At 37.4% G+C, this 24847-nt stretch overlaps 1 protein-coding gene across 5 annotated transcripts in view; it reads left to right on the plus strand.

The window, feature by feature from the left end:
• ARHGAP24 (Rho GTPase activating protein 24) overlaps nucleotides 1-24847 on the plus strand; it is a 492969-nt gene that overhangs the window by 242078 nt on the left and 226044 nt on the right. The gene's annotated exons all lie outside the window — the stretch shown is intronic.

Consider the following 24847-nt stretch of genomic DNA (forward strand, 5'->3'; position numbering starts at 1 on the left):
GATTTAAATCCATTAAAAGACAATGTTCACTAGTGTTTGTGAGATTTGCTATTATTGTTTCCATCCTTCTATTCCAAGCATGAATTGGCTTTTAAAGAAATCAGTTTGAGTCTGAAATTAAGACAGAAAGAATATTGTACGGAAAATGAAATTTAATAAATCTCTTATTTTATGGAAGTTATAAGGAACCTCAAAGATTGTTGTGTTCATTTTGCAGTGAGGATTATGGTTCCCAGAGAGGTTATTGTGGCCAACCTTGTATAAATGCCCATGTTCTCAGTTGAGTAGTCTTTCTACTCTTCCACATTCTGTTTGATTGTATTAATATTAAAGTTCCTTAGTTTCTCAAGTTTAAGTAGCAAGACTACTCCTAGTCTGCTTGATTCTAGTATTACAGTGATGACAATATAGTGATCATAATAGCTACTATTTGATGTACTTTAAGTGCTAAGTATAGTGTTAGGCCCTTTTTATGCATTATTTAATTTATTTTTTTGCCATTATTATGAGTTAAATAGTGTTTTCTCATATGATGAAGTTAGGTTCAAAAGATTAAGGAGCTTTCCAAGATCACAGAACTAAGTTTGTGACACAGAGTTTGGATCCAAGTTTTCTTTTCTAAGTTGGTTTACTTAGGATGAGAAATAGAAAATTATCTGAGAAATTAAAATTTTGTCCTCTAGTCAAAATATTGTGAGATTTTATTAGATCTCTAGAGCATGGTGTCTGTAGTTAACTATCAATATATTTTATTGATGAAAATTTCTATTATATTTTGTATATCATGTTAATAGGAAACTGTTGGCATATTTGACAACAAAATTTCTCCTGGCTTAATTAGTATTTGATAATTGGGCTCGATTTTGAAGAGATGTTTCCTCTAAACAGCAGGATTTGAGTCGGTTTGTCTGTTACTCTTATCTGTTGTGCATCTTCTGTGAAGGATGGTGGCCTCACCCCTGCACACCTGTCAAGTGGCTAGTACTGTAGTGGTTATACCTGTGTCTCAAGACAGAGAATTTGGAAGCCTTCCTTCCCGTAACCTGCCCTGTATACATATATTGTCAGAGTGCTGTTCAGTGTCAATGGGGAGGCAAGGTATGGAGGGATGGGAAAACTTTGTAGTCTTTTCAGTAGTTTGTTAAGGCCACATACATAAATGTATTAAAAATAAGACGGTAAATAATTTCATGGAAAATTAACTCAAGAAACTAACCAAAAGTCATTAAAATGCCATATGGATGGAGGGAAGATGAAGAGAATGCATTTATCCAACCATGTGATGCTGAACCATCTTGTTATGCCAGCTATCATCAGGAAAATTTCAGTGTGGAGGACAATGTTTCTTCAATATTTACCTTGAAAGTAAGCAAATCAGTATAAATTGACAAAATTTAGGGCTTGTTTAAAGGCAGTATATTATTTGATATTAAGTTCTGTGTGGGCAAACATATTAACTTCTAGTTTCATAACTGTTCTATCAGAAAAAGTTTGATCTTAACAACTTTACTCAGATAGAATTCATGTACCATACAATTCACCCCTTTAAAGTGTACAATTCAATAGTTCTTCGTATATTCAGAGAGGTGTGCAGCCATCACCACAAACAATTTTAGAACATGTTCATTGCCCCAAGAAAGAAATCTCATACTCATTACCTCACTTCCATTTCACCCAAGCTTCAAACATCAGGCAACCATTAATCGATTTTCTGTCTGTATAGATTTCCCTATTTGGGATATTTCATATGAATGAAGTTATACAATATGTGGTCTTTATAACTGCCTTCTTTCACTTAGCACATTTTCAAGGTTTATCCATATTATAGCATCTATTCCATTGTATTGATGAATAATATTTCATTGTATGGACATAACACACTTTTATTTATCCTTTAATCTGTTGGTGAATATTTTGCTTTTCTTCCACATTTTGGCTATTTTGAATAATGCTACTATGGGCATTCATGTACAAGTTTTTGTGTGGACATATATTTTCAGTTCTTTTGGGTATATACCTAGGAGTGGAATTGCTAAGTCACATTATAACTCTATGTTTAACATTTTGAGGGATTGCCAAACAGTTTTCCAAAGTGACTGCATGATTTTTACATTCCTACCAGCAACATTTGAGGGTTTCAATTTCTCCATATCCTCACCACTTTTTAGGTTATAGCCATCCTAGTGGGTATGAAATGGTATCTTGTTGTGGGTGATTCACACTTCCCTAATGGCTAATGATGTTGAACATCAGTTCATGTGCTTTTGGCTGTTTGTATATCTTCTTTGGAGAAATATCTGTTCAAACCTTTTGCCTATTTTCAATGGAGTTATTTGTTTTGATTTTGTCATTGTCGAGTTGTAAGTGCTTTTTACGTAGTCTGGATACAAGTTTCTTATCGGATATATGATTTGCAAATATTTTCTCCCATTCCATTGGTTGTCCTTTTACTTTCTTGATAGTGTTCTTGAAGTACAAGAGTTTTTAATTTTTATGAAGTCCAATTTCTCTATTTTTGTTTTTGGTCACTTGGTATCATATCAAAGAAGACTTTGCCTAAATCAAGGTCATGAAGTTTTATTCTTCTAAGAGTTTATTATAGTTTACTCTTACATTTAAGTCTAAGATTCATTTCGAGTTAATTTTTTTGTGTGTAAGGTGTAAGAGGCCTAACCTTTTTTTTGCATGTGGATATCCTATTTTTCTAGCACCATGTGTTGAAAGGGGCATTTTTCTCCACTGGATTGTCTTGGCACTCTTTTTTATTTTTTAAGTTTTGAGGTTTTCTCCCTCTGGTTGAGTCAGCTGCAGAGAGCACAATTCCAGGCATGGTTTTTTAAAAAGCCTCATTCTTTAATTTCCAATAATTGTCTTGTCTGCCACTTGCCATCTACTTTAGCCCCAGGGAGGATGCTCGACTTCTAGTGTGGGATCACCATGGATTGCCTTGTGTTGTTATCAAAACCTTGAAAATAAAAGGAGCATTTAGAGACTATGCCTCACCTAGCTTGCTTTGTTGACCTCTTCTCTTAATGGGGCCACTGGCCCTTTTCTAGCTTCAGGCTGGAGGAACTGCCTGGTCTCCCCGCCTGGCTCCCCTCTTGCCTGCCTCCTTCCCTCCTGCCTTGCCATCACCCTACGTCTTGATAGTTTGAGTCTGCCTGGACTTCTCCTCATATGTTCTTCCCCAGGTTGCCAATATGCATTTCACTGAATGAAAAACTCAGGACTTTTCCATCACTCGGGGTATGATCCTTAAATCCTCTGTCTTCCTCACCCTTGACATCCAGTTCATCAGTCAGAGATGCTGACTAAACTTCCAAAATGTATCTCCACTCTGTCCTCTTCTCTCCATCACCTCTTTCTCATTCTTATCTAGGCCATATCATCTCTCTCCTAGGTTTCTAAACTCTATTTTCCTCCAAAATTCCAGAGAGATCATTTTAAAATAAGCTAAACCAAGTCACTGGCTGTATGAAGGCTTCAACAGCTTCTCAGCGCCCTTAGTATATCATCCAAACTCCAGGTACTGTTCACAGCCCAGCAGGATTGGACCTCCACCTGTCACCCTTTGCTCACCAAGCTCCAGCCACACTGGCTTGCCTTAGAGTTCATGAGAGCCCCCAGACTTTTCAAATGTAAAGCCTTTTGTGCATGTTGGACACTCTCCTTATAATGCTCTTGCCTCAGTTTTTTGTTTGTTTGTCTCTATTTCTTATCATTTGAATCTCAATTTAAATGTCTTCTCCTCAGAGGAGACTTCCTAGTGAAAGTAACTACCTCCAATCTAATATTCTTTTTTTTATATTGAAGTATAGTTGCTGTACAATATTATATAAGTTACAGGTTACAATATAGTTATTCACAATTTTTAAAGACTATACTCCATTTATAGTTATTAGAAAATGTTGACTATATTCCCCATGTTGTACAATGTATCCTTGTAGCTTGTCTTATACCTAGTAGTTTGTACCTCATAATTCTCTACCCCTATACTGATCGTCCCTCCTCCCTCTCCCTGTTGGTAACCACTAGTTTGTTCTCTGTATCTGTGAGTCTGTTATATTTGTTTCTTGTATTTTTTTAGATTCCATATATAAGTGACATCATATAGTATTTGTCTTTCTCTGTTTGACTTATTTCACTTAACATAATGTCCTCTAAGTCCATCCATGTTGCTTCAAATGGCAAAATTTTGTTCTTTTTTATGGCTGAGTAATATTCCTGTGTGTGTGTGTGTGCATATACCTCATCTTCTTTATCCATTCATCTGTTAGTGGACACTTAGGTTGCTTCCATACCTTGATAATTAGAAATAATACTGCTATGAACACTGGGGTGCATGTATCTTTTTGAATTTGTGTTTTGGTTTTCTTTGAATATGTACCCAGGAGTGGAATTGCTAGAATGTCTGTTCAGTTCTTCTATCCATTTTTAATTGGGTCTTTTTTTTTTGATGTTGAGTTGTATGAGCTGTTTATCTATGTTGGCTATTAACCCTTTATCAGTCACATCATTTGCAAATATTTTCTCCCATAATAGTATTCTTTATTAGTCATCTTGTTCATATCTGTCACAAGGCTTTACATTCTGAATTTAATGACTTGTTAACTTTTTTAATCTGTTTTATTCACCATTGTATTCAGTGTTCAGCTTATGGTTGGCAGACAATAAATAATCAAATATAAGGATACTTTCTTATCACTGTCTTTCTTCCTTCCTCTTGCTCCTATTTCCTTCATGTCAAGTGAGTGGAAGAAGATGTCATTCTTTGTATATTTTAGCTGATGTCTTTATCATGAGATAAGCCCCCCCTCACCACCAGATATTTTCAAATATAATACCACCTGTGTCTTCGCCTCACCAACCCCACACTCTCCCAGAAACACAGATCCCTGGGGCAAAAAAGAGCAAGAGTAACAGCTAACTTTTTTGAACATTTATTCTGTTCATTATGTTTGGATTCTTGTTTAACTTAACAATGCTGTAAGGTAGCTGCTATTTTTATCATGATTTTACCAAGAAGAGAAAGCTCAAGGTGAAGTCACTTGTCCAAGGTCACCTACAGGTAAAATGGCAGATGCAGGGTCCCTTTCATTAACCATTTTGCGATTCTCTCAGAAAGACCCGAGGAGGCTAGACATTAACAGGAGGTTTTTCTCCCTTCAGCATCAGACAGGTAGATATGTGCCTCCCTCTACGCAAGAGGGAAAATACACTATAGAAAACAATATTGGGATCAGAGGGAAGATGGTGCTCGAATGGCTTTTGTTATTAGGAAAAAGATGGGGTCTTCTTGGAGAATGTCTATGGTGATATCTTGTTAAATGACTCAGAAGTAAAGAAAAAGGAACGTTTTTAAAAAAACAGGTTTTTGTTTTCATTTTCAGAAATATCTCTGCATGCAAATAGTTTGAGGGTGGTGTCATTAAACGTGTGAAACTTCTTGCTGTCTGAATGTTACTTATTTATTTTTAGATTCAGTTTGGTTCAGTCGGGCATGTGCATGGCTCAGAGACAGGCAGGGATGCCCAATACCTGGTAAATGGTTGCAAGGACTGTGGCAAGGAACTGTCTCTGTTACCTGGATGTGGGCCATTTTCCTCCCTTGGAACTGGAAGAAGAGCCGTGATAGAGAAACTGACTAAAAGTTGAGAGTGAAACTGGATTTGTTGCAGTGCCTAGTGACATTTTGGTGTGTGGTTTTACGAACTCACAGCACTATTCCATGAGTGTCAGAGAGGAAAGATGTGTCCCAAGGACATAACTTCTTTTGCAGGCCCTCGTGTTTTTCCTTCATGTTTTATGTGGTAGTCAAATGTTACAAGGGCAGCAGACACCACCTCACGTGGTATGATTATGTAGTTCAAAGACCAAACCAACTAAAAAGATCTGCTCTTTAAAAACTCTCATTTCCACTGAGGGGATTATGGAAAACATGACTGTGTTTAAAAGTCTATGTTCTATTTGCCAAAGTGGAGGAGGGAGTGGAAAAGTTGGGTGAAGTAAACAGGCCAGTTGCCATGTGACTCCTAGAGGGCCTTTGGGGAAGATGCCAGCTGCCACCAGTTGGTAGGATTTGGTCACCAGGGCACAGAGTGGACAACTGTCCCGGGCTTTGGAAGCAGAAGCTGGCAGCTGACCCAATAGTCTGCTTTCTCCTAGAGAGATAGATAGTCATTGAGCTGAGATACTGATGGTGTCTCTCTCCTATCGTGAAACCTGGAAACTGGGAGAAAATGAAGGTGGGCCCAAGAGAGTGGAAGTAGGAGGAAAATAAAGAAAAAGAATACTGATTAACTCTTCATGTCTATTCAGCTTAGCTTGAGATTGATTTTGCTCACTAATAGAACAGGAAAGCTGCATTCCTTTTTTTAAATTATTTTATTTTATTTTATTTTATTTTTGGCTGCGTTGGGTCCTCGTTGCTGCGTGAGGGCTTTCTCTAGTTGCAGGGAGCGGGGGCTACTCTTCATTGCAGTGTGCAGGCTTCTCATTGCGGTGGCTTCTCTTGTGACAGAGCACGGGCTCTAGGCACGTGGGCTTCAGTAGTTGTGACACATGGGCTTAGTTGCTCTGCGACATGTGGGATCTTCCTGGACCAGGGCTCGAACCCGTGTCCCCTGCATTGGCAGGCAGATTCTTAACCACTGCCCCACCAGGAAAGTCTAACCTGCATTCCTGAATTGAATAAATAACAGAATTACCAAATTACAAGTGTAGGAGAAAAGATGAGGATGAAAAGTGTAGGAGTTTGTGTACATATAAATATATGTAGATATAGATAGATATAGATATAAATGCATGTTGAATTAATTCATTGATGCTTACTCTATACCAGGCAAAGACATATTATGTAAATTTCACAATGATGCCATTAAGGTAGGTTCTTTGAGTCCAATTTACAAATGTGGAAACTGAGGTTTGTGACAAGGTTTAGTCTCTGGTTTGTATGATTCTAAAGTATGTGCAGTTATCTCGTGTTTATATATTCTCCATTATTAATGGTTTCAAGTGTTTTTAATATCACTAGCTAGCGTATAGGTTTCTCAGGGGGCCAAAACATTGTGCTACTTTTGTTATATCTCAGTGCCATTTTGCACATAGTTTATAGGCAACAATCATTTTTATGACCTTTAGCATACTGTTTAAACTTGTTAGAATGTAGATATTTTATGGTAAAATATATTTGAAATTTCATACAGAGTACTTTAAAGTTTTGTAAACCTCATGGTTTACATGAGACCTAGAGACTGAAGTCTTAGAAAATTGCAGCTTATGTGAAGTCTCCATGCGTTAACAGGACCCCTGGATATCAGTTAAAGTGAGAGAATCTGAATCTCTGAGCAATAATGAATGATTCTGAAATTCAGATTCACCAGGAAGAAATTGAAAGCCAAAGGAAAACCATGTTGTTAAATTACTGTATACAGTTACCTGGCTGGAAAAGGAGAAAAAAAAATTCAAGGAAGCTAAAATACATCACTGTCATTAGATATTTAGGAGAAAAAAAGATGTCTGGGACCTTGGAGGAGAAATGGAGAAGAAGACTAAGGGATGTCAAGTGCTTGAAAGAATCAAAGAAACCAAACACACAAAGAGAAACATTGGTGTCACCCTGAAGGGGCAGTTCCCAATCATTCCACTGAGACCCCCAGGCCAGCTGAGACTCACTGCAGGTTAGCACAAGAGTGCAGTGACTCTAATTCTACCCCTTGCTCTCCTTCTCAAGAAAGCACCTGAAACTCAAGAGAAAGTAACCTTAAGTCAACTTTAATTATAAATAAGCAAATCTCTTGCCAATGTCTCTATTTTAATTGTCATTAGCTACTCCTAGATTGCAACGTAGCTCATAGCACAGCAGCATGACATCGAGCCTGAAAACTACTTGAGTATTTAACTTCTAGGCACTTTCTAGATCTCAAATCCCACGATTTACTGATGATATTACTAAGAACTATTGAATTGTTCAGTAGGTGATTTTTATCCTCAGGATCTTTGAAAAAAAAGCAACTCTTTTAAGGAATCCATCTATTTGTAAAAGTATCTATTTCCAGTGGTTCTGCTGTGTTTGTTTCGATTATCACACAGGAATTCAGCTTTTTCCAAATATTCATTTAAAAAAATGGAAGCCATTTTCTACTCAAAAAATGCTTTTCATTTTGTAAGAACCCAGAGTCCTTTACTGGTAATATGACAATTCAAACTTGTTTGGCATTAAGCTTCAACCCTAGAGTGGGAGGGGACATGGCTTCCATTCCCTGGAATGCTTATTTGCTTGATTTCAAATCCCATGGCCCCTGAATCTATGAATTTTTAGAATTCTGCTTTTAATCTCAGTCACATCCTTACTCGGTATGTGTGAGAAAGATATAAGGCCCAAATCGCTGAATGACTGAGTAGAATTTCTTAAATGAGAATGAAAATTAGTCCTCTGAGTGAGAATGTAATAAGAATGCACCTTTGGCATTTTGATTATTAAATGCTACTCCATTTTTTAAGAAGAGAAAGAGAGGGTGAGAGAGATAGATTGCTTGAGACTGAGATTGACCAAAATTTCTAGTAAATGCTCCCCATGTAGTTAGAGGCAAACGAGGCAGTTGCTTATAGCTATGGCATTCCTGACTAACAGGACTCCAGAACAACTCGTAACACAAGGGGCATGCCTGTGTTGATTCATCTTTCATATTAGTTCAGGGATATTTTCCTAGGTAAAGCTGCTTTTATTTATATTTTTCATTTATTTATTTTTTAACATCTTTATTGGAGTGAAATTGCTTTGCATTGTTGTGTTAGTTGCTGCTGTATAACAAAGTGAATCAGCTATACATATACATATATCCCCATATCTCCTCCCTCTCGCTTCTCCGTCCCACCCTCCCTATCCCACCCCTCTAGGTGGTCACAAAGCACCGAGCTGATCTCCCTGTGCTATGCGGCTGCTTCCCACTAGCTATCTATTTTACGTTTGGTAGTGTATATATGTCAATGCTACTCTCTCACTTTGTCCCAGCTTACCCTTCCCCCTCCTCGTGTCCTCAAGTCCGTTCTCTACATCTGTGTCTTTATTCCTGTCCTGCCCCTAGGTTCTTCAGAACCTTTTTTTTTTAGATTCCATATATATCTATTAGCATATTTTAATGGTTCTTGAGTCTTTTAAAAATATATCTATCTCCATAATGTTCTTCATTAAGCCCATATTTCAGAGAATTCTTAATAGGTATTCCAGTCACTAGAGGAAATTAGCCACGTGGTACAGAGTATCATATGCAAGGCTCCATACACAGCCAGACAAGTCGAAATATGCCCTCTATTTTCAGAAGCCTCCTGGACCTTAAATCTAGTCTCAATACTCTCTATTATTCATTCTAAACAATGTTTAAATATGGATGTGAGGTTAAAGCAAGGTGCTTTTATCTTCAAAGCAGTTGTCATTATCAGATATGGGTAAATTGGTGCCAGAAAAAGGTGAAAAGAGGAAAATCTTCTAAATTCAACAAGTACTTATCGTGTACCTACTCACACATTACGCAGTATGGAAGACATAAAAAATGTATAAAAGTTGATGACATAAACTCAAGATATTTTTAATCTAACTGGCTGCAGAGTACCCACCCCTCCCCCATCAAAAAATGTGTATTGCATGGAAGAATGTTTTCTGTGCAAGACAAAGTACTGGAGGAGTCCACTGAGGGAAGAGTTCCCATCAGTTGCACTACATTGGAGAATGGAATTTGTATGTTTTCAAATTCTACATGTTCTCTCAGGTCTTCTTCTAATAAACCTCACAATGACCAATCCGGAACCACTAAACTACTAGATCATGAAAGATACATTTTTTTCATGTGATATTTCTTATATTTGATTGTTATTTTTTCCTCACTATAATTTCAATTTTTTAAACATTTTCTCCTACCCTGACCTTTCATAATAAAGAGTGAATTCCTTGGGGCAGAGGCTATATTTTTTGTCTCTGTGTATCCCTTAGCCACATGACTGGTTAGGAGAGGCACTTGGGTTGCTTGAGTGGCTAGCACACAGGACGCCAGGGTCCTTCTTTGTGTGTGATGCAGCAATGGCTTGGACCCCATTGCCAGTCAGTACCAATACGTATTGAGTATAGCTGCTTCTTTCTGTCACGTAAAATCATTATGAACAGCATTAGAGAGAACAGTTTTTTCCACTTTTAAGTAAATGCTTGAAGCAACATGAGCATAGCTTTTTTAAAATATAAGCTCTTCCATTTTTTGCTTTTGATCTTTTCACATCAGTTTGGGTTTTGGTTATGTTTTTTAAATGTGACAATATTAAAATATTTCCAAAATATAAAAGATCCAGTACAGCTTTTGAAAAAGTCTTGTTTGGGAGGTAATCTTTGAACTTCTATTGTGCAAAAAGAAGCACCGAGCGTGAAACAAACAAAAATGAAAACCAACTACAACACGACATTAAAATAGTCAAAATGTGATCATCTTTTATATTTAGAGTCTGAAACAGAATAATTTTTAATTTTTTAAAAATATAATCATTAGAACAGAGCAGTCAATAAAAATTGTGTTGTAAATAAATTAAGAGGATTTGAGTGTAGGTGGGAGGGTAGACTTCTAATGCTTTAAAATTTTGTGAGTGATTTTAAAATAAGAGTAATAAACCATGTACATTTTTTTAAAAAAAGCTGATTAGAATTTTAACCTAACAGGCCTATTTTTGTTCGTGCCTGGGTTGTTTGGCTCTGTAGTTATAGTTTCTTAATAAATATGTACAAAATACACAGCAATACTGCCCTCTACAGTTCCCCTGTAAGACAGTCACTTGTCTTCAAGGGTGTAAATGCCTAGTTTTAAATGAACCTAACGTACATGGATGATTTCTGGCGTGTTTAGCTCTGGTGTTAGTCTTAGCAGTAAGCAGCTGGGGCCATCCCCCATCTCTTTGCATGATGAACACTTAGAGAAGTCAAATCCTCTAAAATAGTTACATGATCCGTCTTATTTCTATGAATATACGATATCCACAGTTCTTAAAAGCTTTTCACTCTGTGGTACAATTGGCAATACATACCCCCTTTTCTCATACATATGCCATACTGGAATTAGGTAAGTAGTCTGATATGCCAGAAAGACAGTGGAATATATAAAATCTGTGGGAAGTGTGTAAGATTAAAAATAATGATACTGCCTTACAGTCACATTTTTTATTTGTAGCAGAGGAAAGTTAGTAGATTAAACTCAGTTGTCCTCAGTAATTAAAAGTAAAAAGTAGAAAAGGGGCTTCCCTGGTGGCGCAGTGGTTGGGAGTCCGCCTGCCGATGCAGGGGACGTGGGTTCGTGCCCCGATCAGAGAAGATCCCACATGCCGCGGAGCGGCTGGGCCCGTGAGCCACGGCCGCTGAGCCTGCGCGTCCGGAGCCTGTGCTCCATAACGGGAGAGGCCACAACAGTAAGAGGCCCGCGTACTGCAAAAAAAAATAAATAAATAAAAATAAAAGTAAAAAGTAGAAAGAATATGTAATCCAAACTAGCTTCAGTACCAAAAATTTTGGTGTTTAAATGAGGTGTAGGTATCCTTTTAATTATAGGTGCAAATGAGAGAACATAAGAAACTAGTAGTCACATGATATAATATATAAAAGCTTTGCAAAAAGACATGAAAATAAAATTGTCTAAAGGAAGAAATATGTTTTATCCCCCCAATATGTTTCAGAAAGGCAGTATTTCCTGGTACATAATTGCAAAATCAGAATGAATTCAAATCTCAGTGTTGTTACATACTGTATGAGCTTTGGCATGTTGCTAAAACTCTCTGTGACTCACTTGTGAAGTTAAATGGTAACTATATAAGTACTATATAATATTTGCTGCTAATAGATTACTATTTTCAGAGTTAAGTATTTGTATAAATTTGCTTATGAGCATATGTAGGTTGTGGGGAGATTGAGGGCTCAACCTCTGCCTTCTTTAGGATGTTAGTTGTAAGTAGCAGAATGCAACTCATATTAGTTTAAATTAAACAGAGGGGGTAATATTGTAAGAATTCATGGATTATTTTCCAGAGCTCAAGGAAATATCACCACCAAGTCTCAGGATAAACAAAAACACTTAACTTCAAAGTCTGGCAAGCAGTATTTTTCTCTCTTCTTGCTTGTCCTTGTATATTCTGTTACGTCTGCATTATTCCTCTCTCTCGTCAGACTGCCTCTCCTTCAACATGTCAGAATACGGCCAGTCACAGCTCTAAAGATGCTGTCACACTTCTAGTCACACTAAGATACTGAATGACTTTTTTCTTAGCTCCAATCCCAAATTCCTAAGAACAGGACTCTAACTCAACATGGATGAAATGCTCAATTGTGACTAACCAGCTATGGCCATCAGGAGAAATATAGAGCTAACATGTTGTCTTTATGTCATTTTCTAAATGTAGACTTTAAGAGATTCCTTTAATTCGTGCTGTATAAGCAATCTCCAGTTCACCAACCTTTACATTTAAATGATTGCCTGCTGGTTGTTGTTTGGAATTCCAAAATAATTTCCTTTGTCAACTCTGTTATACAGCATTGTTACAGCCTTAGGAGAATCTCACTCCATCTCTCCCCCAAAGAAAAAGTTGCAAATAAAAAATTGCTTAACTCACTATGTGTCTAAAAAATTATTACTAATTTCCATAGGAATCACACACTAAAGATTTTTTAAGAGTATTCTATTTTCATACGATTTTGTCAGATTATTAAACTATGCATTCCATTCTATTGTTGTTTGGAAACATGGTCCCACCATGTTCTTAAGAATGTAGCTTTAACCATAGTGTATCGTGTTAGTTTAAAAAAAAAAAAAGGCCTTCCCTGGTGGTGCAGTGGTTGAGAGTCCGCCTGCCGATGCAGGGGACACGGGTTCCTGCCCTGGTCCGGGAAGATCCCACATGTCACGGAGTGGCTGGGCCTGTGAGCCATGGCCACTGTACCACAAAAAAATAAAATAAAATAAAATAAATGAGTTCAGAGCTCCTCTCCGTGGTATTGGCAGCTGAATCTATAACCCCCTCTTATATCCATCCATCCATCCATATATGTGCCTGGCACTATTGTAGACACTTAGGGAGACAGTATTAAAGCCAAAGTGTCATCTCTTCTGGAACTTGTTTTTTGGTAGGATAAAACAAACAAATAAGCAAATGTATAAACAATAAAGTATCAGTTAATGTATAAGTATCAGGTAATTATAAGTACTATGGTTTCTAAGAAAAATAAAGTAAATCAGGGAATTGTGATATGGAGTGATTGGGAAGTCTCTTTAACTGGGCAATGAGATCAGAGATTCCTAAACTTTAATTTAGCATCTGTGGTTCTAGAGCTAGGACAGGGGCATCCAACAGAAGGGTGAGGGATCCAGGAGACTGAGAAGGCCAGGACAGCCTTGTTACCTTGCCCCATCAGACGTACTTAATACCAAAATTGCTCTTGCTCACCCTCTTTCTAGAGCCCAGGGAATTAACTTGGCTCTGTACTATCTCTTCCTTCTTTTTTCCATTCAAAGATTTCCCCCTTCCCTGTTCTATGGCAGAGCCGAAATCTCAGAGAACTCTCCTCCCTTCTATACAGTTTTGTTGTGGTTTTCAAAGTATGTTTTCTTTCCCTTTTTATAATCTTTTTTTTTTTTTTTTTTTTTTTTTTTTTTTTGTGGTACGCGGGCCTCTCACTGTTGTGGCCTCTCCCGTTGCAGAGCACAGGCTCTGGATGCACAGGCTCAGTGGCCATGGCTCACGGACCCAGCCGCTCCACGGTATGTGGGATCTTCCCGGACTGGGGCACGAATCTGTGTCCCCGGCATCAGCAGGCGGAATCTCAACCACTGTGCCACCAGAGAAGCCCCTATAATCATTTTTAAAGTACTCCATGAACATGTTTTCCTGAATTATGGATTTCAAATCATCAATCTCCCTGCCTAGATTTATAAACATGAATGTGTATGTAAGTAATATATGTATGTGTTTATTTGTAAATAAAATAATTCAATACATATATTCACTTATGAACTTATTGGATGTAGTGTTCTCTCTTGTTCTGTATCTTTTTTTAACTTAATAATTCATTTTAGATATCTTTTTATATTAGCACACATAGATTTACTTTGTTCTTTTTAATAGCTGCATAGTATTTCATTGTACAGATGCAAAATAATTAAAATTTTCATTTAGCTCTTGATAGATATTTAGGTTGTTACAGTGTTTCCTGTTGTAAACAAAACTGCAGTCTCATAACTTATGTCTTGGCAAAAAAATTTTTTTATTGAAGTATAGTTGACTTACAATGTTGTATTGTTTTCTAGTGTACAGCAAAATGATTCAAATATATATATATTCTTTTTCATATTCTTTTCCATTGTATGTTATTACAAGATATTGAATATAGTTTCCTGTGCTACACAGTAGGACCTTGTTGTTTATTTTATATATAGTAGTTTGTATCTGCTAATCCCAAATTCCTAATTTATCCCTGCCCCCCTCCTTTTTCCCCTTTGGTAACCATAAGTTTGTTCTCTATGTCTGTGAGTCTGTTTCTGCTTTGTAAATAAGTTCTCTTGTATCATATTTTAGATTCCATATATAAGTGATATCATATATTTGTCTTTGTCTGACTTACTTCACTTAGTATGATAATCTCTAGGTCCATCCATGTTGCTACAAATGGCATTATTTTATTCTTTATTATGGCTGAGTAATGGTCAGTTGTGTGTATATATATATACATCTTCTTTATCCATTCATCTGTCAGTGGACACTTAGGTTGTTTCCAGGTCTTAGCTATTGTAAATAGTGCCACTGTGAACATCGGGGTTCATGTATCTTTTCGAATCAGAATTTTCATCTTTTCCAGATATATGCCCAGGAATGGAATTGCTAGGTCATATGGTAGTTCTATTTTTAGTTTTTAAGGAACCTCCATACTGTTCTCCAAAGTGGCTGCATGAACTTGTATTCTCACCAACAGTGTAGGAGGGTTCCTTTTTTCCACACCCTCTCCAGCATTTATTATTGTGGACTTTTTGATAATGGTCACTGTGACTGGTGTGAGGTGATACCTCACTGTAGTTTTGATTTGCATTTCTCTGATAATTACCAATGTTGAGCATCTTTTCGTGTATGTCTTGGCAAATATTATATGGTATCACTTTATGTGAAATCTAAAAAAAATAATACATATGAATCTACATACAAAACAGAAACAGACCCACAGACATAGAAAACAAACTAATGGTTATCAAAGGGAAAGGGAGTGTGGGAGGTATAAATTAGGAGTATGGGATTAACAGATACAAAGTACTGTACATAATATAGATAAGCAACAAGGATTTACTGTACAGCATTGGGAAATATATTTAATATCTTATAATAACCTATAATGGAAAATAGTCTTTAAAAAATTATATATATATAACTGAATCACTGTGCTGTACATGTGAAACTAACACAATATTGTAAATCAACTATACTCCAATAAATATATATATGTGTGTGTGTGTGTATATATATATATATATATATATATATATATATATATATATATATAGGCATACTAGCTATGTCAAATGCTCTGTGTGTGTGAGTGTTTATGTATTAAATTTATTTATATATTAGGTTAACAAAATAAATTCTGGAGTCTATAAGTAAAAAAATGGTCAAATATTGGCAATTTTATGTGGTTTAACCTAATTATAAAATTCCTCTCCAAGGCTCTAAGCCCAACTTTGTTCGTTTTTAATTTCTAACAGCTGTTGAAACAGAGAGGCAATATCTTAGAGGCTAAGCTCTGTTGGATCAAGTGAAAAAACTATATGGATTGTTATCACTACAAAATCATAGTTTCCTATTAACTAGACCTACATTTCCATTCGGGAATGTTCCCAGGAGACTGCCTTCCTGTCCTCTAGTGCCAGAGGGAGTCCTTTATAGTAGGAATCAGCTAGCTGAATAGTGGAAAGGAGAAAATATGGACCAGGTTGGCTCTAGAATGACATTTGGTAAATCATTAACATTTCTAGCTTGATTCCAGTAATAAATACAGAGAATATCTACCTTAAAAATAAATAAAATAATTCCTACAGCACTCCCTAGCACAGTATTTGACCCTAAATTCTTGCTTAATAAATCACATCTTCCTTCCTCCTTCCCTTCCCCCTTCTCTCCTTCCCTTTCTCTCTCCTTCATATCTATGCTCTGAATCTCCAAACTACAGGGAGATGTCAAGGAAGAGAGGGCCTCTCTGGGCCACATAGCCACACAAGCATCGACAGGCATTTGGAAGCCATTTCTGCCCCAGAGATAGGCACTGAGCTACTTCAGTCTTCCGATAGATGCTCACTGCTATCTTATAGGTCAATGGCCTGGGCACAGCACACAAAGCCTGGCACCACAGGGTCTGGATACATCCTAATTGAGGCCCAATCTATGTGTGCAGTTAGTGGGGAACTCAGTGGATAAACACAACTTCTTCCATATTACTATCCATCGCTTGCAAAACACTGTGCTCACCAAGAAGCATCACTCCCCTGTTCCACAGGCTTCTCTCAGAGCCCCACTCAACTTCAACTCCGAGAAGCACAGATTTCTACTTCAGTGTCATTTGTGTCTGGTGAACTGCTTTTGTGTTTATTCTCTCTTTTTTTAAGGTTTTTACAATAATATTTATTTCCTAAAAGTTAACATGTGCATAATAGGAAACCAAAAAGCAAAAACAAAGTCATCCATAATCACAAGCAGTTTACCATTTGATGTGTCCTTCTAGTTCTCCTTTTTGTATCTACACAACTAAGCATCCATTTTTATGTAATTAAGATCATACAGTTATGTATTATGCTTTTTCACACATCATGAATATTTACCAATTCAAAGTCCCAAAGCTATGAGCATTTTGATAACCAAGAATATATCCCACCAACTCAGTCTGGAAGGAAAAAAATGTAATCCTGCCTTTCTTGGTAACAAAAATTTCATAAAAGACAAAAATGGCAACAGGCTTTATTCTCTTCAATAACTCAAGAAACTCAGATACTGTTCCAGACTCTGACTTGGCTCTCATTCAGTTTTTTTTGTTTGTTTGTTTTTAATTTTATTTATTTTTGGCTGCATTGGGTCTTTGTTGCTGCACACAGGCTTTCTCTAGTTGTGGCAAGCAGGGGCTACTTTTCATTGCAGTGTGCGGGCTCCTCATTGCGGTGGCTTCTCTTGTTGCAGAGCACAGGCTCTAGGTGCGTGAGCTTCAGTAGTTGTGGCTCACGGGCTCAGTTGCTCCACGGCATGTGGGATCTTCCTGGACCAGGGATCGAACCTGTGTCCCCTGCATTGGCAGGTGGATTCTTAACCACTGCACTACCAGGGAAGTCCCTCATTCAGTGTTAATCACTTGGTATTAAATATGAGGGCCCATCACTTTTTTACAAATGAGAAAAGAGAGACATTGTGCTTATGTTTTGAAATCGTGGAGGGATTTCCATGGGAGTTGGAAAGGGACAGACCTGAGTTCCAAACCTGACACTGGCACTTAGTATCTTTATTCTGTGAGCAAACTGCTCTACATTTCTGAGCATCAGTTTCATTTCCTGTAAAATGGGTTAATAACTCTCATTAAAATTGCTGGGTTGTGTTTCTCATGTATTAGTTGAGAAAATGTATGTTAAGTACCTGACACCTTGCACAGCAAAAGGAAGCCCTAAATAAAGGTTCACCTTGACTTATGATACTCTCTATTGATCTGCCACTAGAGATACTTGCCTCTATAATCACTGCCAGAATTTCAGGACCGTAGAGGATTTGTGTTGCCAGGAATAAGGCAATGTAAACTTTGGCAGCATTGATTAAAATATTTTTTTCAAGAATATGAAGTTCTTTCAGTTATCTGGTTGATGTTTATTCTGGGAAAATTTTTAAATGGGTATAAGAGGATGAGAGAATGAGCAAATAAGGTATCTTCTGACACCTCCTTATCACTGGTGTAGAAGAAGAGAAAGAATGTGTCTTTTTGAAGCAATTGTTGTACTGATTACAAAGCCCCTTACATAATGACGACCACAGATTTGAGTTATATAGAGATGTTCCAAATGGTAGGAGTACATTATGATAATTGGCAGGTTGCTTTTTTTTTTTCCTCTTTTTTCTTCTTATTCTGTCTTATTGTCATAGTGGACTTGGTGTGATTAGAAATGTTACCACTTTCCATAGGGGTTAAACCTAGGAAGGGGAGGGGACTTAGAGATATACTTATAGTTCGCAGATAGTAAGGTAATCATTCTGTGGGACCTTTACTTCAAAGCCTCATGCACACATCAGACTGTAATAAGCCCTGCCTTTGCTTCAATTGCTAAGAAACCTTTCTCTTAATGCCAGGGTATCATCCTAGCCTTTGAATCTGTGCATGTTTCAGAATAGTGTTTAGAAGTCAACATTTCTATAAAGCAATTTGTGGGCCACACACATAAGCCTTTATGCACCAGCTGATGGCTGTTTCAAATACTTGACTGTTAACTTGGTTTTGAAAAGAGGAATGTTCCTTTTTCTGGCTTATTTTCAGATTAGCATCATCCTTCTGAATAAACAACAGTTCTCCTGGAAATATGCCTATTTACCGATATCTTTCTGATTAAACATTATCTTTCACTTCATTTTAACTTTCAAATTATAACCTCCATTGACAGTAAACAGCAGATTTTTCTCATGTATTATCCTTATTAGAATAACTTCAGTGATGTTTAGGTTCTTATCATATTCCCTAGAAAGGCTCAGATTGGAATAGTCCTCTAAGGAGATATATGGTAGACAACACAACTTTAAAAGTCCAACTTAAAATTCAGTGAATTCATGAAGAAATTAATACTACTTATTTGGGTAGACATTGAATTCTAAGTTCTCATGAGCAAGTAATGTCTAGGTTTGCCTATTGAAATATTATAAACATAAGGAAGATTAATTTGTAAGAGACTTTAATGTCTGCCAGATACTGAAAGCAGCCAGAAAATACGAGAAAGTGCACTGAACTGAGAACTGTATTTAGTCCTGGCTCAAACATTTGCGAATCATGCGACACTGAGCAACCCACTTAAATTTTCGGTTCCTCTGTTTACAAGTCTGTAAAATTGGGATGATTATTCCTGTCCTGTTCACCTCCTATGGTTGTCACAAGAATCAGATTAGAAGATGCATGTGAAAGAGCTTTGTAGCTATACAGTGCTCTTCCTCAGATGTAAGTCTTTGGTATAGGTTGTCTCTAGTTTAAGTTATGTAAGCTTTTTGAGGACAAAGATTGTATCTTTGAGTCATGAGCACTATATTGTCCTGAACAAGTGAATGAAGGGAGGTGATTCCCCCTCTGCAATTTTCTGTGAGGTTGTTTATTTTACATTTTTTCCAGAATCACAAAGTGTAACATTTTTTGTTTACCATCTCAGCGTACTTATGGGGGAAATTCTCCCTTTATTTGAACTAACTCGCTTACCTGGTAAGAGCCTTTAAACTTAGCAAGTGAACATTTCTTGTGGAGAAGTCCATTCCTAATCTCAGGGCATTGTATTTCTAAGTGTATCTGATGTCAAAGATCAGAATGCAGACATGTCAAAGCTTGTATGGTACTGAGTGTTACAACACATGGAATAACCCTGAACTCTTCATCGATTAAATAACATGTTTAATTTTATTAGAAAGCAAACGTATTCCTTCATGGGGTACCACTGCTTCAGCTACTGACCTATGGGGAAAAAGTTAGTGCTCTGGGAAGCTTCCATTATTTTATATCAATTATGACTGGTAACACTGAGTTGAGTATTGTTCATGGCCCCTTCTAGCAAAAGATAAAATGCAAAGAAATGCAATGATGTTTGAGACTGCAAGAGCCAACAGATGATACAATATATCCATACCCATCAAATTCTTTTTTAATAGTTAATAGATGAACTGATTAAACTGAAATGATTGCAAGTATTTAAGCTATTCTATACATTTAATCAATAAGATGCATTTTTAAGGATTGAACATTGTGACCCACACTTAACTCACCTTCTAAAAATTAGAGGCTTAACATTTCATATCTGACTTCAAATGTTGAAATTCCAATCTCAAAACTTTTTAACTATACTACAACTTTAGGGTATTATAAATATTCCCTCATTTTTATTGGAAAAGAACTTACAGAGCCTAGTTCCTCTTTCCAAAAATTATAAGAATCAGAGTCTCACAGTAAAAAAAAAGAGGGGAAGTGTTTTGAACAAATATTTCAAGGCACTGAATAAGCTCTTTTCTTAGTATCTTTTATTTTTTCAATGACTTGAAATTTTTCAAAGACAAATAACTTTTGAGTAAAGAAGGTGTTTATACTGTTTACAGAGGAAAAGTCTCATAAATCACACGTAAGGCAGGGCCAACCCCTTTGCCACCTATTGTTCATTCGTGGCTTGCTATGGAAGGCATTTTATTTCCTGAAGTTGGCTGTATTTTGTTGACCTCCAGGACTCAAGATCTGTTTACTGAACGGCAGTATAATCCCAAAGCCCTTGTTGAACACGGGGGTTGGAGTTAAGACTGGAATAGGAGGGATCCTTCAGTGGCTGCACTGGCTCTAATTCTATAGCAATGATGAAGGAATAAATTCATTTCAGGGTATTACTGGGGCCCTGAGAAATCTTAACTATGTTCCAAGGTTATTTTTGTGTGTTCTCTTGTTTGTCTTCTGACCAGAACAGTTGTCTGAAGGTCCCTGCAATCAGGCACTTCTCTGAGGTCAGATGACATTTCTGAGCCTAGAATGAATCAGTCACAGAACATTTGAGTCAGGCTACCTCTCTCTTTCTCCCAGGACTAGTTTCTTCCTGATTGTAACCCTAGGGGGATATACCAGACACTCACTAGAGGGCAGCAGGGGGTCAGTGGAAACAATTCTTTAGGAATGTGCTAGACTGTATTATGTACTTTGAAAAAACGCCTAACAGTTTTTAAAAGTTTATTCACTGCTACTTTCATTACAAAATGCAGTGGCATCAAGAATCTATTCATGTGGGTGTCTTTGTTTCACAAAAACCTGGAATAAAAGACACATATAACCTAGATATTTTAATGCAAGAAGTTTGTCAATTTCAAGGCATTCATCAGCTACACCTATGAGAGTGTGGGTCCCCGAATGACTGGTCTCTGTGTCCATGATAGGAATCAAGCCACAGTTGAGTAGATTGTGAGGGAGAAGACATAAAGTCCAGGAGTGAGAAATGAGGGAAAATGACTGGACCTCTCCAATAAGCTGGGGTGACAGGGGGAAAAGGGGTGGCAGGTGAAGAGGTGTTCCCTCCATTCAGTAATGAACCATATCCTCCAGCGCTATCCAGGTGGTGTGTTTGCAGGAAGGAATATCACTCACACTATTTTCTGATGCAGCCCCCTGAGGAAATTTGGGAAAGGAATGTGGACATCTCATTTTGCAGTTTTATGCTGTGAAAGAGGAACCCAGCCACTCTGCACACATGGCACATTAGAAGGAGGGAAGTGAGCAGGTCGACAAAGGAATGACTTTATGAGACGTCATGAGGGGGAACAACTAACTTTGTGGAAGGTGGCAAGGACGAGGGGGAGACAAAAGAGAAGAAGGATATGAGTCATTGTGCACTGTGCAGTGAGTGTGAAGCACAGAGACCACAGTCTGTGGAAGAGAACAGTAAAGGCTGTCAAGGAATATGACGCATGAGCCACGCCAGGACCCTTCTAAGCAAAGGAGAGGATTAAGGTACAGAAGGTTCTATAATCTTGCTAGTGAGACTTGAATATAAAAATTATTTTTCTTATCCTTTTTATTGTTACCACACTCCTTCCAGTGCATCCTATAGGATGGCATGAACTGGACAACTTAGTTCTCAATTAACAGAAATAATTGCACTTTCATCCCCACATTTCACTCTCAGAGGTTCATTGCGGATAAATATAACATACCAGTGTACAATTTTGTTTCTAATTTGAATATAACTGGGAAAATATTAATCCCAATCTCTATTTTTCTCTGTGTCAACTGGGAACCCTTTGCATTAGAATCATACAGTATGAATTGATTCTTATACATTAATAATTTTAGGAGGAAGAATTTATTAAGGACTATAAAAGAAAGATATAACCAAATGTCAAGGGAACATAAAGAAGGGGGAAATTGCTTTCTGCCAGAAGACTCTGGGAAGATTTAATGGGAAAAATGGCATTTTAAAAGATTCTCAAAACATAGGTAAGATTTCTTTACAAGGAAAGTAGTGGGAATAACATTCTCGCAAAAAGGAACAGATACTTGTTCTATACCTGCTTGGCTAGTGAAGAGAGATTGATGACTGAAATATTGGCACAGAATTTGAACCCAGCTTGTAAAAGGCCTTGTGCAGAGTGCTAAGAAGTTTGAAATGTAGTCTGTGGTCACTTCAGCAGGTGTCTGCACAGAGCTACGTGATCAGAATGGCACTTGAGGACAGCTTCACTTTCTGTAGGGCTGGGGCAAAGACTGAAGGCAAAGCCATGTTAGGAAGTAGAAGAGATTGTCCAGGTCTGAGGAAATGGCTCTGTGAAGTAGAGCTATGGCTGTGGGAATGGAAGAAGGGAATGAACAAAACAGGCATTAAGGAGGGAAGATGTTGGTTGTTTAACCTGAAATTTTAAAAATGTGCTTCATCAATTCTTGGAATGCGGGAGGAGCTTTGTCTTCTAAAACTTTGTGTGTTGCAACTGCGGATCAGTTGGGATGTGGCCAAAGACAATCCAACTCTATCTTCAAGGTTCCGCAATTGACTCAGAGAGGGAGACAATGAAGAGCTAACGACAAGAGGAAAATATGTCTTGTTAACTGAATGCTTCAAAGTGTTGCAGATAGATGGGGCTTCATTTAGTCAAATGAAGATAAAATTTTCTTTCTTACTTCCTCAGTTTGGGTTTACTGAATTACATGTTAGCATGTTTTAATTCAATGTACTTGGTAAATTAAATATCACAAGGTTATTTCAATGAGGAGATATCTAATTTTAACCCCAAATAATAATAAACAAAATTTGAACTTTGAGATAATTGAAGTCAAGTCTAATTTACGTGGTTCAGGATTGCATTATTTTAAAATTCAGTAGTACTGCTAGAATAGTATTCAGCAGTCACAATGAGCTCAGTAACCTGAATTTTGCTTTTATACTTCTTATTTAGTAAATTTTTCAATCCTAGGAAATACCATTCTTTTATATTGTGATGGAATCTTACAGGCAGGTCTAAGAAACTTAGAATTTCCTATTTGAACTTTTCTTGACTGTAGCATGGAGCTTCCCATATGCCAACAGAAATGACATTTTCTTTCTGCTATTTGAGTAATCTGCTTCCAAACAGGAAAAACAAGGAATAGAACCAAATGCCTGTGACAATTACCTTTGGAGCAAGATTTGAAGCCAATTAAATCATATCCATATGATTTTGTTTGGACTATAATTGCTATCGCAGTGAGATGCAGGAAGAACAGAAGGCCCTACAGCCAAAAAGGACAGAACTTGGAAGAGTTCAAGGCCCATCACATTAGTGATTCTTACAAATTGTACTCAGAAGAGACCTGACTTGCCCCAAGCAGTTCACAAATTGAGCAGTCCAACTATATCTTATGTACATTTTCTGCTTTCCAGTTTTGAAAGATGCGTACTTGTTGTGTTCCAATTGTTCTCTAAAATATATTTCTTAGCTGCCTGCCTCTGCCTGTTTTCAGTCATGGATCAGTATTGCTAACAGCTTATCAATAATTTAAAACAAAAATATGGAGCAATGAGATCTCTGTAGGCATTGCACTGTCAGCAGGGAAAATGAAGACATGGTAATGAGGAAAACATTAGTCTGATTATTTTAGGAGGGATACATTCTCATGCTTTCGTGGTAGTGTAGAAGCTGTAATTACCTCCCCCCAGGGCTTCAGGTCACAACAGCTTGGAGAGTGCTGAAGTTCTTCGTAATTTGATTCTCTCTTGTTATTCTGTGCTTTATCAAAGTTAGAGAAATGTGCACCCAAATCTTACCAGTGCACTCAAGATAGTTCTAGAGTTTTTTTCTCCAAGCCTGGGGATGATTTCTCTTTAGTCTCAGCATGTGCTGACACCTCTGAATAGCTGAGAATGCTCTCCTCAACAGAACTCCTCAGCGGTCACCTGCATCCCACCCTAAAAGAGCCCTGCTGGGAACACTTGGGTCTTCATTGGTCTTTTGTTTATATGAGTGAATTCTCACGTTATTTCCTCGAAGCTGGAAGTTGTAATCAAAAGAAGATGAATCACAGAACTGAGAGAAAGGACTTAAAGGGAAACCAATGGAAATTATATTTAGAAACCTGAGTACACTGAAAGAGGATATTTTTAAAGGAACAGAAAATAAAGCCCTGATGCATGGGTCAAATTAAAAATGAATATGGTATGAGAAAGGGGTGGAGTTTCAGATGAAGCAAAATATATGCCTAAAATATGTGATGCATTCTCTCTGTGGGATGGAATGACATTGAGAATTTCAGAAGCAGATAACACCCCAAGAAGCAGACAGCAGAGATGACCTCTTTCCACCTCGGCATTACAGAAGTCTTAACCTTCTGGATGCTGCTCTGCCTTTCTTGGGCAGAGCATAATGTTCAGTGTACCAACAAATGGATCGAAAGTGTTTGTAAAGAGGAAAGACTGAGTCCATAGTAACTGCTATATTATGATCAACAGTGCGACTTTGTTTCTTTGTTTATGTCTCACAGACTTTGTGTTGTCTTTTCGAGAACTGAGGCAGTTGGCCAGTGGCCATAGTAAAATTTTCGTTGCTAGTGAATATGAATACATCCCATTAGTGG

The sequence above is a fragment of the Mesoplodon densirostris genome, chromosome 1 (genome assembly GCF_025265405.1).
Source record: "Mesoplodon densirostris isolate mMesDen1 chromosome 1, mMesDen1 primary haplotype, whole genome shotgun sequence".
Classification (NCBI taxonomy): domain Eukaryota; kingdom Metazoa; phylum Chordata; class Mammalia; order Artiodactyla; family Ziphiidae; genus Mesoplodon; species Mesoplodon densirostris.